We start from the raw sequence: 13,400 nt of genomic DNA, 5'->3' as shown, positions 1-13,400 counted from the left end.
TAGTACATCTCCCCCACTCCCACCCACCCCCCTTTTTAAAAAAGAGCACTGGTTCTTAGGAAAGTGCTGGAGTGTCTCAGATGTTGTGTTCTGCTGTTCCCGGAACGTAACACAGAGAAGAAAACTAGGTTCCCCAAGTGAAAGAGGCCTTGCTTCCTGTTCATTCATTGTTCAGGCTAATAATGTTTGCAAGGTTTGCTGTTTGCTGTGCTGATTCAGCACAGAAGGGTTGGGATCTCTAATACTGTACAAACAAAATAATCATACCCTGCACTTCTGTGGCATTTTCCCTCTTAGAATCCCAAAGAACTTATGTAAATAATGTCAAGCCCTGCAAATGAAGAAGGTGGGGGAAAACCAGTTCAACAAGAGTCAGCAACAAAAATCACTTTGATTAGTCCAAGAGATGACAACAAGAGAGGCTGCTGGAGATTTGTAAGGTAATGTTTTGTAAATAAAGGGAACGTTGGTCTTACACATAAAGCAAAGTTCATTAACAATCCACGTAACAGTGTCTTAGCAAGAAACCCTAGAAGCCCACCAAGTACTTTTCGGATTTTAGTTTAACCAGAAGAGAATTTCACAATTTACAGCTTTGAAGGGTTTCTCCTCCTGTGCTTCACCATCAGACATGGTTTCACTCCAGCTTGGTGCATACTGGCACACCTAGGTACTTATTAACCATATATTTGCAGTGGGTGGCAGCTGCCATATCCACATCGAACTTCATGCAGACATAACAAGTATGTGCATTCATAACCTATCCAACATACTTAGCAAACTGAATTTTAATTATAGTAAGAGGCATTAGAGCTGTCCTGTAGGGTCAAACTAAGGGAGATTTAGTCCATTCACATCACAATCCTATACATGTCCATTGAGAAGCAAGTCCCACAGACTGCAACTTAGATTACTCCCCCATTGAGAGAGGTTATGGGATTGCAGCATGCATAGGTAGTTTTAGGGCAGCACTGCCAGTGTGGCCACACTGCAGGGGGCACCACAACAATGCTGTAGAACAGAACGTGGGAGGTGTTGGCAGGGAGGACTAATTTCAGCGTTGCACAGGGCGCTGCTGAAATTTGAGAGCCCGAAGTCCTCCATTGCAGCCTGTTCTCTGTGGAATGGCCAATCCTTTCAAAGAGCCATTTAAATAAGTGACCACCTCCCACAACAGATTACCCACCAAATGGGGTGTGTGTGTGTGTGTGCAGTAAAGTTGTGCTAGTTGTTCAGTTCTGTCTGCTCAAATTCATTCTTGACCTGCTTCTCGGCCTGTTTGGTAGGGCAGAGTTTGTCCATTATTTACTTGCCATCTATCTGCTTAGGAACTTTGTGTTCAAATATTAAGCAGACAAAAGCTAGAAAAAGCAAATAAAACAGCACCCTCGTCTCAGCCCCTTGGTGGTCTCTTCATTAGTTGATGGCATGAGCTGTCTGTCGTGGGGAAGAGCCTTGACTCGGAGGTGGAATATCTGCTTTGCATGCGGAAGGTCCATGTTTCAACCCCCAGCATCTTCAGGCAGGGCTGGGAGAGAGCCCGGCCTGAAATCCTGGAGAGCTGCTGCCCAATAGTGTAAATAAGGCTGCGCGAGATGGACCAATTGTCTGACTCCGTATAAGGCCGCCTCCTACGTTCCTGTTCCCTGACATTTGTGTTTTCTGCTTTCCTTATAGCACCATCATAACAGAACCTGGTCTCAGAAGGAAGCTACAAGGAAACAGCATCACAAAACGGTAGGGCCCACTCCATTTTGATTCTTGGTCTTGTGATGTTGGCCAAACCGGTGCCTAAAACATACACAAAGTACAGTATAGGATTTCTTTTTGGCAAAAAGAAGAAGCATTAAATGATTGTTCACTGCAGGAGGTGATGGGAAGTTGTTGAAAACTTTTCTGCTATAAATCATGGGAGTGTGCACATCTAACCAAAAATGTTTTTCTCGTGCTGTTACAATTGAGCTCCGAGGAGGTGGCATCCGTATTGTTTTATGTGTGGAGGTGGCAAAAGTATTGCTATAAAAGAGGTGAGTAGGAAGAAGCTGACAAGGAACTGAACTAAGGAACAGAGCGGAGAGGCGTTTTGCCTGGAGATGCTTGCATGTCAGGCTTACGAGATGACTTTTAAGAAATAATGACCAATGCTGCAATCCTAGGCAACTTACTTTGGGAACAAGGTCCTCTGAATTCGGTGGCTTGAACTGGGAAGCCCCGGGCTCAAATCCCTGCTCAGACGTGAGGTTTACCAGATGACCTTGCACCAGGTCGCAATGAGGATCAATCTGAGTCTTTCTTATTAGGAAAAAAATCACAAGGAAAACAATGGTGACTGGAATTAGTAAGCGGTATGTTACCCTTAGTTACTGAACATTGATTCAGTTTCTGGCTTTCTGAATAATGAGGTGTTCAGGTCATATCACTTGTTTCATATAACACTCACTGGCTCAAAGGGACTTGCTTCTGAGTAGAAATATTTTACAGGATTGCATTAGGCATCACTGGTTCACTCATTTTATTGCGTGTGTTTGTGTGGTACAGTATTTATTGGTTTAAAGACATACAATTAAAGGTCTATAAATACATTTGTGGTTTTACTGCCTGTTTCCTTGATTTGTGAGCTCCTCTTGAGAGTCTTTTTGGCTGAAGAGTGTGGTAAACAGGCTTTAAGTAAGTAACTAATCCAATTATTTCTCTGGGACGAGAATGGCATGGTTGTCACAAATTATGCAACTGTTGTCTAGAGCACAGGGAAGTACATTGTGTACAGTACACACTATGGAAAACCCCTGTTCTTTAAGGACTGTGCGGTCACTTAAGAATCATTTAATTGATAGGTATTTGACCACCAGCTCCAGAATGAGTTTCACAGATGTTGCTTACAAAGATAGATAATAGAATTTTAAGGCCAAGAACATAACTGATCCAGTTTCTTTCCCAAATCTTAATACCAGTTCAGGCACAAACTATGCAAAATCAGTTTGTTTGGCAATCCCTAGGAAGAAAAGAAGAAGTTTAAAAAAAGATATTTAAAAACCCACCTTCCTGCTCACCACAAAAAGTGGAAACTAGCGGAAGAAAGAGAGATTTATCACTTGCTGCTGCTGCCTCAACTCATTGCTAGTTCATGACAACATACCGTTTGGCAGCTGATGGTTGCATGCATGTAGCAGCAGATATATTCTTGATGACGAAGGGCCAACCTACCCACAAGCTGCTGTTTCTTTCCTCTGTTCCTCATCCTACTACAGTATTAGACTCAAGGGATTGAACTCTACTTGCAAGGCTGTACCTTGAAACCTACTTTGAGTGTTCCAGTTTGCAAACGTTCTTTGGAACCTGAACGTCCAACGCGGCTTCTGATTGGCTGCAGGAGCCAATCGGAAGCCCGCCTTGGTTTCTGAACATTTTGGAAGTCGAACGGACTTCCGGAACGGATTCCGTTCGACTTCCGAGGTACCACTGTAACAACATGAAGATACAAAAAAGAGAGAAGGGAAGCAAACCACAAATGTTAAATAAAGATTATACTTTCTGGACATTATGGGTGATATTCAAAGTTAGTCATACTCAAAATAAACCATTGATTTTATATGGGTGTGCTCTGAATAGGACTATATTTGGATATCACCCTATGTTTTTGAGAAGGAAATCAGGTCATTTGAAAGTTAACTGAAAGGAAAGTCATTAAAAAATTATCTAAAGATATCCCAGTGGGCCTGCTAGTGCACTCTTGCATATGGATCTTTATATCCTTAAAAATTACACCACCTTTCTCTTATACAGCACTTTTCATCCCAAAGGGCTTTAGATTTAATTTAGGCATTAGCAGTGGGAGTTGCATAAATGGTTTGAGGGCATTAAATGGCTGGGTGTAGACACCTGAATCATTGCCTTTTGTTAAGGAACAGCCAGCATCAGGGAATTAAGTTGACACTCATCCTTCACTTGCTAAATTATTTTATTGGGATGTTTCCAGGAAAAGCCAGGAAGTTAGAAGCTTATGTATTATACCATGTCGGTGGGTTAAGAGAATATACTTCTCACCAGAACAGCACTGGAAGAAGATAACCTGCTTGTCTAGAGGAAACGTATATGAGATGAGAAGTTCTCCTAGGCATAAGATTAACATAGAGTCGTAGAGTTGGAAGGGACCATGAGGGTCACCTGGGGTCACCCTGGCAATGCATGGGCCAAATCACATTGCCATTGCCCCACAGGAGGATTTGCCCAGGTGCTTGGTCTCTCTCTCGGATGTCTGCACAATGAGGAGGCTGGGGTATTGTTGTCCTCTGAAAGTACTCTGAAACTTTTACATGGGCACCTGACGTCCTCCCCATATCTTTTGGTGTACAGTATTTAGCAACAGTGTGCCAATGGTTCCTCTGTAATGTGCCAGCTCCCACAAACCTTTGCTCATGCTGACATGAGAGTCCAACAAGCAAGCCTGCGGCAAGCTGGTTCTTGTGTTGCTTTACCGCTTACCTATTGCCATTCAGTACGATGAGTAAACTTTTCATACCCTGTGATACACGCAGAGTATCAACCCTGATGATTGCTTCCAGCATGCACCCAGCTGTGATGTATGTCCCAGCTTGATTTCAGGGTTGTGGGTTCAAGCCCCATGCTGGGCAAAAGATTCCTGCATTGCAGGGGGTTGGACTAAATGACCCTTGTGGTCCCTTCCCAGATATACAGTTCTATGATTCTAATAGGTTTTGTAGTTGATCTTTCTTCTTACCACTCACTTATGTACTTGACATTCTTCTGGCACTGCAGAGCCCATCTAAAATGATAAATGCACCACTTTTTGTAAGAAATGAATAAGGAAGGTTGCTCCTAAATAGGAGTTTTATACTTGGAAATGCATCCAGTTTCAAGAAGCTTGTTGAAAATGTTTCATACCATGGATTCTGTTCATCTCCTCTTTAGCTTCCCTGGGGAAGACCTAACCATGCTTCATAGTGTAAAACACAAGGAAATTTAGACCAGGGATGGAGAACCTTGCAGTGCTCCAGATGTTGTTCAGCTTCAGTCCCCATCATTCCTAGCCAGCATGGCCAATAGCCAGAGATTATGAGAGTTGTATTGTATACCGCCTTTCATCCATAGAGCTCGGGGCAGTTCATAGCAGCTGGAGGGACACACAGGTTCCTTATTCCTGATAGAAATTAATATGCCTGCTTTACAAATACTTCTGCATATGACATGACAACACTTATTGTCTCCCTTCCCAGACATGTCCTGTCTTACTCCATTCAGGAAACCAAACCAGACAGCCTTCAATAAGCTGAGTAAACTGCTGTTTGCAATAAATGGTAACCTTTGGGAGCAAATAGCAGCAGGGGTGGCAGTTTTCAGTGGGAAACTGCCATGACGCCATGATCCACATTAGGCCCCATCAAGAACCCTTTGCTTGCTTCTCTTTCAAAATAAGAGTGGCAACATTAAGCATACTTAAAAACCATAGCTGCCAAGTTAGCCCTTTTTTTAAGGGAAATTCCCTTATGCTGAATAGGCTTCCTCGTGAGAAAAGGGAAAACTTGGCAGCTATGTTAAAAACAGCAACAAGCATGATTACTGTAACATGTGGTTTGGCCCCTACTATCAGAAACAGGAGGCCAGCCAAGTATATGTGGAATGAAATTATTTTTATTTAACTTGAGTTCACTGCAGAATTCAGTTCACATCCCTGATAATATTGGAAAGACTGCATACAAAGAACAGGAGCTGCAAAATACAGTTACCGTATTTAGGAAATTAATTTTTTCCTGCTCATGCTTAGGATCCCCACAAATGACTCCCCCACCTCAAACTGAGTGATTGTGCCTCCCATCTTTCCATATATATTTTTCTCTTGGCTGTGCCTTTTGCCTGACCCAGCTGTCGCCCTCCGTGGACTCCCTGCCTGTTTTCTTCCTTACTTTATTAGTGATCATGAGCAATTAAGATGTTAATGCTGTTATTTGAGGTATGATGAGATTAATGGAGCATGCACAGTTCAACCCTTTCAATTTAATTGCTGTAACTACGGTATCTGAAAGTTTTTGCACTTATCTTGCCATCCATTTTCTTAACTCCTACATTTTAAGCGTTCAGCAAGATATTAGTTTTTCCCCCAGCTGTGTGGCCTAGCCTACAAAAGAACATCAATAAAAGATTAAGCAAACAAAATATGTGATATGGCTCAAAAAACATACATTATGTAGGATTTGTCTAGTCTGTCAGTCAGGCATTAGGCATATGTGAGCTGAGACAAAAGGCTAGCAAATTATCATCACTCGTATTCCTTTCTGTCTGGCGGCATTTAAAATTTTAAAAACACTTTCAGCTGACCACATCCAGAAGGTTTCATTTGAAAGATCATGATAATAACTGAAAGATAATTGACATCCTAATGGTGTCTACTCAGAAGTAAGTCCTGTTGAATTGAGTAGGGTTTAGTCATGGGTAAGTGGGGTTAGGGTTGCAGCGGAAGTTATATTCACATGGTTTAATTTAATGCAAGTTACTTTCTCAACCTTAAAGTTCATATCCAAGTTGCTCTTGACCCTCAGCTGTCTACCCCAAGGCTAGCCAGGCTGTCTGTAAAATCAGAGCTACTAAGTCTCTAAGGCAATGTCATGGACTGGTTGGATGCAGAGGAATGGTGGGAGACAAACCAGCTAGGGAACCCCCAGGGGAAGAAGTCTCAGAACTGGGGGACTGGTGGTGGGACAATGATGTGTGGTCAGAGGGAGAAGAGGGAGCAGACTGGGGGGAGGAGGAGGAAGTGTCAGAAGCTAAAGAGGTAACAGGATTTAGTGAGAAGGACGAGGCTGTGGCAGAGAGCAGTTTAGGCTCAGAGGCAGGAGAGGAGTCTGGAGAGGAGGGGGGCCAAGAGGCAACAAGGAGGCAGCCTAGGGAGTCTTCCCACTACCCTGGTCTCCCAGAACATGCAGAGAAATAAAGTGGGTGGAGCAAAGAGAGGGGAAGGACCTGGGGAGGAGCCTTAGAGAGCAGTGGGAAGGCAGGGACCTTCAGTCCTCACAACTGCCTCCTTGGGGCAACACCTACTGGGAAGAGTTGCTGTGCTCACTAGGCCTGTGCTGTTTGGGGGGTTTTTGAATGAAGAGTTAACTGACTTCACTGACACTGGTGTTTTTATTGCTGACCTACTACTGACTCCAGATCCTGACAGGCAGACAGAGGGAAAGTTACACCTTTGCCTGAAATGCATCACTGTGACATCATAGCAGTTCAGCCACTCACAGTGGGGCAAAGCAACCATAGGGCTATAAATATAGTCATGAATAAAGGATTGTATTTTGGAGCAGGCTTAATAAATTATTTTTTAAATTATGCAAATTAAGCACTTGAAAAACAGACGAACCAATTTATTTATATCTTCATCAGCATGTTTTGCAGTTCAAAGCTGTTTCCTCTTCCCTAAAGGGAAGATATAGGGGATAAAGAAGAATATCTGTTCCCTTCTGCCCACATTAATTATAGTATGCAAATACCCCAATGTGTGTGTCCAACTTAGCACTTGTGCTCATACAGTGGGGCTTCTGCAACTTCTGACTACAGCTCCTCATGCTGCCTTAGGCTTCTCCCTTCAGTTTCCAGGAATGGTTTCTTGTTCTTATACATTTCATTTCTATACTGGATAGAGTAGGGCAGATGTATACAAATTGTAATCTGTGGACTATTGGTAATCCATGAACTCCACTCTGGGCGGCTTCCAACAAAATATTAAAAATACAATAAAACATCAAACATTAAAAACTTCCCTAAACAGGGCTGCCTTCAGATGTCTTCCAAAAGTCAGATAGTTGTTTATTTCCTTTACATCTGATAGGAGGGTACCACAGGGTGGGTGCCACCACTGAGAAGGCCCTCTGCCTGGTTCACTGTAACTTCGCTTCTCGCAGTGAGGGAACTGCCAGAAGGCCCTCAGCTGAACGATGGGGATGGAGACGCTTCCTTAGGTTTATGATGGAGAATGAGAGTCTCTTCACTAGGGCTGGATTATGAAGGCAGAACAACAGTGCCCTGCATTAAAGCTTGTGGTTTTTATAATGAGACTAGAATTGACAATGATCCTGGCAGTGAAGAAAAAACCCCAAAGCATGTGCCTTGATTTGCAGAATCAAGAAAAGGTGGTGGTGGTGGGGGAGCTCATTAAGTGGTCTGCTGAGATCCGCAGCAATTTTCAAATGGTCTCAGGAGGAAACAGTTTAAGAACTGCTGGCATAGAGATCTACTGTGATAAGAGAATGGGCCTCAGAAGCTCTGGGTCAGGGGTGGAAACTCTGTGGTCCTCTATACATTGTTGGGCTTCAACTCAGGGCCAGCCAATGGCCAGGAATAATGGGAATTGTGTTCCAGTAACATCTGGAGGGCCATAGGTTCCCAACCCATGCTCCGTTGATGTGCTGACATCCTTTGGATCCTGCCCACTGCTTGCTCAAGTGCGGCTGGTGCTCCACAACCCTTGAAATCCTTCCTGCACACATTTAGTGTAATGGAAACACTTATGTCTGGAACAAGATTGCAGCCACAGGCTACCTAACTGCTTTGCTGGCCTGTAAGTACAGTTTCAGTTCTTAATACACTTAATCAAGTTTATTAATTCTAGAGAAGATAAGAAATCTTAAGTTAATATAATTGAATATCTGATAAGGAGCATGACCTAAGGCTGCAATCCTAACTCTGTTTACTGGGGAGTAAACCCCATTGAATTCAAGAGGACTTACTTAGTAGACCCAGATTGGATTGTACTGTAATTTTTCCTTTTAGTGTACCATGTTATTTGAAAAGCAGCACAGTATGAATATTTAACCGTTCCAACATGAATATGCAGTGAATGCAATGCAAGATTACCTCTGCTTCTGTGAATCTATATGGACATTAATTAAAATTTAACTAAGATAATGGTGTTTCGGAGCTCTATAATTTTGGTTTAGCATTGAAACTGAAACCACTCAGTGTTTTCTTTTGGTTCCTACCCCAAAACCACGACACATATTTCTATCCTCTTTCACTTCCTATGTCAAAAACTATTATTTATTTTTCTCTGCTCCAAAGATGAGCAGACATTACACACCAGTGTCAAATATACTGGGCTGTGGTATTACGCAATGTCACCACATATTCATATTCTAAATGCACATACAACATTCATACCACACAAATTATTTACGGAACTACAAGCAGAAGCTTATGTGCATGAGAAGTAGCATTGTGTGTGATGTAGAGTTTCAAAAAAATGAAAATGTAAAGGCATTCTTAACTTTGTAATAGCATGACATTCTGTGTGTTGCAAGGCAAAGAGAAATAAAGGTTGTAATCGAAATGCCTGAAGGCTTCTTTATGCAATCTGGATACTTGAAGAATGTCAGCAACAAGCAACGAGTCTTGGTTCTTGGCTATTTCATTGAGGAATAAGTGTTCATGCAAACAATAGTAGGCCTGTTATCTCTGGTGGGTGGAGTCAATGTTTTCACAGAAAAAGGCAGAGACCTGCGAATGACCCAAGACAGTAAAGGGCTGGTGCTGAAATTTTATGGATTCCCTTGTTCATGTAGGCAGCAAATTTATTGTGTGTGTACATGTATGGATATATCCATATCGTATTAGAGTGGTGCTTCTCTGATGACAGCTGAAGTCATTTTCCAAAATGATATTCCGCTTCCGGTTTGCTGTTCAGCAAAGGATGCCTATAATTAATCAGTGTGTTGCATGGCCAGCTGTATTATAGGATATGGGGCATATTGGAAGAGTATAGGGTTATTTTAGGGCTAGGTTACAGACTTATTTGGACTGCAGCAGAATTTCAGAATGCTGGCGGCAGATCACATCTTTGAATGTTCTCTCACCTTAAAAAAGAAAAGAAAAAGAAACCCACCCTCACCCTGCAGATTAAATGAACAAACATAGCTTAAGCTAATACTGTACAGTACCAGGTTTGCTAGTCTGAGGATGCATACAAACATGATACCCTATTGCAGGCATAGGCAAACTCAGTCCTCCAGATGTTTTTGGCCTACAAATCCCATGATCCTTAGCTAACAGGACTAGTGGTGAGGGATGGGAATTGTAGTCCTAAAACCTCTGGAGGGCCGAGCTTGCCTATGCCTGCCCTATTGTATTCTAAGTGGTATAGTCTGGGACGGCTGATGCTATGTAATTCTTCGGGGTGGGGTGGGGATTGTGTGTGTAGCAGGGAAGCGAACTCAGACTATAGAAAAACAATGCATTCTGAAGAATCCTGGCAAATCCAGCAACTCTTATATGGACGACAGATTAATTAAATATTTTGTTCCACTTTCTGCTTGTCCTGTGACTTAAATGTCTGAATATTGGCTCCCAATCAGAAGACGTATTATAAGTTATCTTACAAATGGGGGGGAAAAATACTTTGAAGCATCTTAAGCAGGGATCGGCAACCTAAGGCCCATAGGCCACAAGCGGTTTAACCGCCCCACGGACCCCACTTGGCCGGCTCCCCTGTGCCGTGCTAAACTAGCACGGAGCAGAGCGGGGACCGCCTTCTGCAACTTTGGCTGGCTTCCCATTGGCTGCAGGAAGCTCCTGCAGCCAATGGGAAGCTGCACATGCCGGAAGGTGCGCTGGAAATAGCGTTTGCGCGTGCGTGTGCACGCGCACTCCAGCCCACCACAGCATCTGCGGGACCGTGAACTGGCCCACGCCACAAAAACTTTGCTGACCCCTTATCTTAAGGATACTTCATTTATTTCTCTGCTTAAAAGGTGCAATATGTTAACTTTGTTCAGACATGTAATCGAAGGCAATATAAACTAAAAGCTGAAATAAATATGAATCCCTGCTAAGCTGGAAGAAAAACAATTTAAATAATTTAAAATCCAGTTATGGGTATGTGCCATTTTTTCCAGCTGAATGTAGTTTTTTTATTAAAAAAATTACATAAGTATTGTATAAATTAAATTGCATAGAGAACATTTTAAAATAAGGTGATTTTAATATTTTGCCTTTTGTGACATTCCAGATATATTGCATTAAGGTTTGTTCATTTTTTTCTGCATTTTGACAATGTGATATCTCATATATATATATATATATATATATATGAATGAATGAATATGATGGAAGTAATTATATTCTCAGGTGGTTTGTGATGTTTAGGTTTGAGGAAATATATTTATTTTTGAAGTACAGGATAAAATGGACAGATCTAGGTTGTTGTGTCTATGACGCACACCAGCTGCTATCATAGAAAACAGAATGAACTCCCACTAACTTAAGTGGGACTTGCAGAAAATGTGCTTAGGGTCAGGCCACACCAGTAGTGCTATCCTCCCAAGTTATAACCACTGATGTAACATTCATTGGGAATTGTGAAGAGATCATTATGGATGTGTGTGTAAAGAGTGATTTTAAATGGCCTTCAACTGTGGTGGGATGCTGGGTGCTGAAGAGCTGAGTCTTAAGTTAATTTGTTAGAGCAGGGAATGTGAGTAGGAGGGAATTTAATGAAAAAGAGAGAGGAGGAGGTGAATAGAAGGGAATGTTAGCATTTTAGACGTTAGAGTCATGGTAGACTTGTATGCAAGGATGAAGGAGAGTGCTTTTCACATTTCTGCTGTCAGGGATATTCTGTTCCTCAAAACTGGAGCTGTCTTCACATACTCTTCACAACTTCCTGCCTCTGTTCCTCAACAATAGCAGAAAGGCATATGTGAAGAGTAGGGGGGTGATATTTTAGCAATGTAGATTGCAACACCCGACTGCAAAGTGGGAAACAGATAAGAAAAATGAAAGGAGAATGAACAAACTAGGGAACTGACTCTTATGCAATTGACCATATATAAAACCTGCGGACCAAGGTTACACAATATCTAGTTTCCTGAAAATATTACTTGACCACAGCATATTCAGTGCCATGCTGGCAGAGAGATAAGTCCAGCCCCACTTTACAGACACACCCTGTTAGTGATGATGACCATGAGTGTGTTGTAAGTGTTCACAGTACTTTATGGAGAGATAAGCAATATGAGATACCAGTAGGTCCCTGTTCCTAAATAGATAGTGGTGAAATAACAGAGGAGAAAGTTGCTTCAAACTGAGTTGCACCACTGGTTCATCTAGCTCAGTATTGTCTACATTGACTGGCAGCAGCTCGCCAAGATTCAAACTTGGAGAGTTTTTCCGAACCCTACCTGGATAAGGCATGGAACCTGGGGTGTTTTGCATGCATCTATTGCTGAGTGACACATACACAGTGAAAGGCACATTTTGCTGCACATGCATATGTAAGACTTGGTAACAGGAAAGAGCATTAAGAAGATAAGCTACAATACATGTTGGGGGTTGTGTTGAGAATGTCTGGGGGTATTGGCACAATAAGCTGGGGAATAATATTTTATTTAGTGATGTATTTTATAAATCTATCTGATCCTTCATTATAAACATTTCCAGGCTAGCTAACAATACTGGATAAAACAGAAACAACCATAAAACCACAAAAAAATATTCAATGGATTTCTGGCATTAAAACAATATTGTCAAATGTTAAAAGGCCTGGGTAAATGAGTGCTGAAAGGACAATGCAATTCAAAAGCTGTATAAATCCACGCCTTTTCATTTAAGCTGCTTTTGTCTCATTTAACTCGGGGTGCATTCGTATCTACCCTCTCGCTCAGCTGTAATCCAGCAGAAACAATAGCAGTAAAATACTAAATTTTGGAAGATGAAAGACGCGCCAATGGGGACAAGTGATTTACAATACAGTGAGTTGGTGGTGAGAATACAAAACAGACTTTGTTTACAGCTGACATTGTTGATGAAGTAAACTGCTGTTATTTAAGAGGAAAGTTGTCAATGTGCCCTTACTGGGTCTGTACCAGCTTGAATGAAACATGAACAGTTTAAGGGTTAAGCACCTTGCAGCCCACAGAATATAGACTACATCCAGAAGCAATGCATGGCATATAGCTGAACGTAAGTGGGAAGCTAAAATGCTGGAGAACCATGTTGTTCTTTCCTAGTCCATTTCAGACTTCTATTTTGGATTTTCTATGAGAACTGGATTATAAAGTTAGAGCCAAAAATTGGTACCTATTGACACCAAGCAATGATTGCACTAGAGAAGGAAGACGGTGACTGCGTGACATAGCATTCCATCTGGGAATACTGCTTTCCCTTGCCACAATTCTGTTATTCTTCTTTCTCCTCTGTTGATGCAGAATCTATTATGAATGACCTATTTCCGCTCTCTCCATACAGGCTTACTTCTCAAAGGTCATAAAGCTGCTTATTGCCTATAGGTGAAGACACATATGGCGGAATGCTCCACCATGTAAAAACTGTCTCCACACATAGATGCAATGTATTTTCCCCATCTATATATAGCACTATAAGAAAAAAAACGCACTAGAAAT

The 13,400-nt window shown here is 41.9% G+C and overlaps 1 protein-coding gene across 1 annotated transcript in view; it reads left to right on the top strand.

The window, feature by feature from the left end:
* The first annotated feature begins 343 nt into the window (after window positions 1–343).
* Window positions 344–13,400, top strand: part of ARHGAP12 (Rho GTPase activating protein 12) — a 92,084-nt gene continuing 79,027 nt past the window's right edge. Inside the window, exons 1-2 of the mRNA XM_060280882.1 lie at window positions 344–440; window positions 1,678–1,737. The gene's annotated coding sequence lies outside the window, so the exon portion shown is untranslated. The remainder of the gene's footprint in view (window positions 441–1,677; window positions 1,738–13,400) is intronic.

Source organism: Zootoca vivipara, chromosome 12, assembly GCF_963506605.1.
Source record: "Zootoca vivipara chromosome 12, rZooViv1.1, whole genome shotgun sequence".
In the NCBI taxonomy this organism is placed as follows: Eukaryota; Metazoa; Chordata; class Lepidosauria; order Squamata; family Lacertidae; genus Zootoca; species Zootoca vivipara.
Note: the sequence above shows the minus strand (reverse complement) of the source record. Positions and strands in the feature narration are given on the sequence as shown.